We start from the raw sequence: 4,521 nt of genomic DNA, 5'->3' as shown, positions 1-4,521 counted from the left end.
TCCACGCTGTCGCGGCATGCTACCAGTGTTAAAGACTGCGATGGAGCTCCGTATGCCACGGCAAACTGGCTGACACTGACGGCGGCGGTGCACAAATGCTGCGCAGCTAGCGCCATTCGACGGCCAACACCGCGGTTCCTGGTGTGTCCGCTGTGCCGTGCGTGTGATCATTGCTTGTACAGCCCTCTCGCAGTGTCCGGAGCAAGTATGGTGGGTCTGACAGACCGGTGTCAATGTGTTCTTTTTTCCATTTCCAGGAGTGTATTTGCATATTTGAATACGCATTCCTATAGGAGTTCCTTTGGCGCTTCAGTGTATAAAATGTGCAGTAATGTTGAGCCCACCGATTAGTTCAAGTTGTCGAAATTAATTTGTGTTTCTTGCCCAACTCCTGCTAGATGACATCCCTCCTTATGTCACGGTGCTATCAGCGACCTACCTCTAAAGAGCGGCTATTGAGCTAGGCAGACATCGACAGTTGCCTTGAGAGGGCACTCCAGAAGGGGGGAACTACTTTGCCACGCCCTCCTCAGACGCCAATCAAACGACACATGACATCACTCCGCTCGGCTAGACGACTAGCTCGTCATCGTACCGGCGGCAGTAAATCATCCAGGGTGGGTGTGCCCCTCTTCGTACAACTACAACCAGCACCGCCGGCCGTATGCAGCATTCTTCAGCCGAAGGTATTCAGACGTTCATGATTCTCTGTTATTAATTAGAGGTAATGATGAAGATATTAAATTAAGTGTCAACAAGTTAAACGGCCTATGTAATTACATCGAATTCACATGAAAGGTGGAGTCAAACAACTTTTTGCACTGAGAAACGAAATTAAAAGTTCAGTTTTTTGAAACCCTGTAATTTTTTCCTGTTCCGACGTGTAAGTTTGAATTTTCCCTCGAAGGTGGCTAAATGTTTCCTCTGTAATGGTGTAAAAGCGTGGCGCTCTGCGACTTCCCTCTCCGACTTGGCGACATTTCAGACAGCAGGTTATCGACATGAGAGAAAAAAAAAGACCGGAGCTCAAAAATTCATGTGAGCTGTAAAGTTGGTTAATGGTGTCACACTGACACCAAATTTCATAAGATTTCTATACAACGCTACAGTGGACATCACACATGATGGGAAGGTCGTCACATTCCCTCTTACCCACATTTCACCTCTTCTTTTGCCGCCGCTACCGTGCAGATCAACACCGCGACATCCAGCTTTGAAATCACGTGATTCCCTTATTGCTGACGAAGGGAAACATTACAGACGCGACACAAAAAAAGGCCTTAGGAGGGAGGTAATGGGCGTCAGTGAAACCACACATTCCCTTGGGGCGTTGATTCCCACACATTCCGCTGTCGAAAACATGAGTCTGCAGTGCAATGACCACATTCTTGACAATGTTAGGCACTGAAACTTCCTGGCATATTAAAACTGTGTACCGGACCGAGACTAGAACTCGGGCCCTTTGCCTTTCGCAGGCAAGTGCTCTCCCACTGGCAGAACTGAAGATGCGAAGACGGGTCGTGAGTCGTACGTGGGTGGCACCGAAGCTGTAGCTCAGTCTAGCTAGCACGGTAGCTCAGCATGCTCGGTCAGAGAGCCGGTTGGTCTCTGTAATAAAAAACTGAGCGGAAGGATCAACCCACGAACTTGAACGGATGTCATGTGAGGTCCGCAACGACCAAACACAGCAATAAACAACGAACAAAATGAAAATGAAAAAAAAAAGTCGGTAGAGAACTTGCCCGCGAAAGGCGAACGTCCGGAGTTCGATTCTCTGTCCGGCACACAGTTTTAGTATGCCAGGAAGTTTCATATCAGCGCACATTTCTCTGCACAGTGAAAATCTCATTCTGGAATGTTCGACACTGCTGTCACTGCCTGCGCCTTTCAACCCTACGGTAAAGACAACATGGAGCTCAAACCACATTAAATGTGATCTGACCCATTTGGAATGTAGTGCGACAGCAATTTTCATTCTGGTATACAGCATGGAACCACTACGGACAGTTCATAACCATTTGACGGGTAAATTTTAACTTGCTCAACAAAGGTACGTGGGTGGCACCCAGGCTGTTGCCGAACTGGGGTTTAGAGGGAACCTTCCACACACACACACACACACACACACACACACACACACACACACACCCTCCGCTCACCCCCCCCCCCCCCACCCTCATCACACCATAGGAGGGCGCGAAAAAGAGGCTCTGAAAAAGCATAAAATCCGTTTGCGGCTTCAGATTACGTTCAAATCCCCTCGAATCGTTTTTAACGGTCCATAGTGGTTCTACCAGAGCAAAAATTGCCATCGCACTACATAGGGGTCAGATCACGTTCAATGTGGTTTCAGTTCCACGATAACCTAAGAGTAAAGAGTTAATCGAAGAAAGAAGAAAGGATTGCGAAATAGCAGAAATGAGAAACTAAACATTAGAATTGGTGACCACGAAGCAGATGAAGTTAAGGAATGACCCAAGGTGGACGCACCAAGAAGGACATAAAAGGCTATCACTACCAAGAGCATTCTTGGCCAAGAGAAGTCTACTAGTGTCAAACATTGACTTTACTTTGAGGAAGAAAATTCTGAGAATGTACGTTTGCAGCGCAGCATTATTGTATGCTAGTGAAACATAGACTGTGGGAAAATCGGAAAAGAAGAGACTCAAAGCATTTGAAATGTGGTGCTACAGAAAAAAAGCACTCCGTCTTCACGCCACGAGTGGCCTACCGGAACCATCCGATCGCCGTGTCATTCTCAGTGGAGGATGCGGATAGGAGGGCCGTTGGGTCAGCACACACCGCTCTCCCGGTCGTAATTATGGTATTCTTCACCGAAGCCGCTACTATTCGGTCGAGCAGCTCCTCAATTGGCATCACGAGGCTGAGTGGACACCGAAAAATGGCAACAGCACATGGCGGCCCGGATGGTCACCCATCCAAGTGCCGACCACGCCCGACAGCGCTAAACTTCGGTGATCTCACGGGAACCGGTGTACCCACTGCGGTAAGGCCGTTGCCGGTGCTACAGGCGAATGTTGAATATTAGGTGGACTGATAAGGTGAGGAAGTTCTCCGCTGAATCGGTGATTCGGAAAGACGGACAAGAAGAAAGGACAGGTAGGTAGGTCATCAGTAAAGACATCAGGAGTTATTTCCACGGTTCTAGCGTGAGCTGTTGAAGGTAAAAGTTGTAAAAGGAGACAGAGATTGGAATTCATCCGGCATGTAATTGAGGACGTAGGTTGAAGGTGCTACTCCGAGATGGAGAGGTTGACACAGGAGAGGAATTCGTCGCACGCCGGATTAAACCAGTCACAAAAGTGATTACTCAAAAGAGGGGACAGCCAAGAGAAGGTGAATGCTCTATTGCCTGTATACGAAGATAATAACTGTTCTCGAATGAACAGATAACGTTGATGACCGTGCAGCATCTCTAGAATAAATGATAATTAACTGAAACCCTCAGATACCGACAGGTGTTGTTGACGTACCTCGATGTGGACAGCTGAAAATGTGTGTCCAAAGAGGGACTCGAGATCTCCTGCTTACGTGGCAGATGCTCTATCCACCTTTTATTTAAAAATCTCATTTTGTTCGGTTTGGGTTGTTGTATCTGCTCGGGGAGGACGTCGAAAGACACCCGTTTCAGTTCGTTGTTGATCCATTACCTCAGTTTTTTTATTACAGAGGGCAGCTAGCCCTCTGACCGAACACGCTGTGCTACCGTGCCGTCTGATCCAGCTGAGCCACCTCGGAAACGGATGAATAGCGCGACTCCACGGACTTAACCCTTGCACGCCTCCCGTGAGACTCACATTCCCAACTGTCCACAATCTACATACGTTATGGTTCAAATGGCTCTGAGCACTATGGGACTTAACTGCTGGGGTCATCAGTCCCCTAGAACTAATTAAACCTAACTAAACTAAGGACATCACACACATCCATGCCCGAGGCAGGATTCGAACCTGCGACCATAGCGGTCGCGCGGTTCCGGACTGTAGCGCCTAGAATCGCTCGGCCACTCCGGCCGGCCCATACATTATGTTCCTAATAGATTACGTATGTAGATTGTGGACAGTTGTGAATGTGGGTCTCACGGGATGCGTGCAAGGGATAAGTCCCTGCAGTCGCGCTATTCAATTGTGTTCTCCAGATTCCGGGTTCGAGTCCCAGTCGGGGCACACATATTCAGCTGTCCACATCGAGGTACGTCAACAACACCTGTCAGCAGCTGAGGGTGTCAATTAATTATCATTTATTCTATTCCCTTCTTCAGCTGAGTGCGCTACTTCCAATAATTCCCTAAGTGGTTTACTCTCGTCCCTGGATATACTGCGCTTCATTGGTCTCGCCCTGATTAGAGCACAACGCGTCTCCCACCGGAGCTGGGAGGACTTAAATCAACGTCAGTGCTGAAAGAAGATGATAACTTATATTGATTGAAAAGTGGTAAAAGGAAATGGTCACAAAGGCAAGTGTAGGTTTGTGGTACGAGTATATAAGACAGGGCGTACA

General features: G+C 48.1%; 1 pseudogene; it reads right to left on the bottom strand.

Moving 5' to 3' along the window:
- Window positions 1-2,903: 2,903 nt before the first annotated feature.
- Window positions 2,904-3,021, bottom strand: LOC126356564 (5S ribosomal RNA; annotated as a pseudogene).
- Between the last annotated feature and the right edge of the window lie 1,500 nt (window positions 3,022-4,521).

This window comes from Schistocerca gregaria, chromosome 3 (assembly GCF_023897955.1).
Source record: "Schistocerca gregaria isolate iqSchGreg1 chromosome 3, iqSchGreg1.2, whole genome shotgun sequence".
Lineage (NCBI taxonomy): Eukaryota > Metazoa > Arthropoda > Insecta > Orthoptera > Acrididae > Schistocerca > Schistocerca gregaria.
This window is presented reverse-complemented; position numbering and strand designations above follow the sequence as displayed.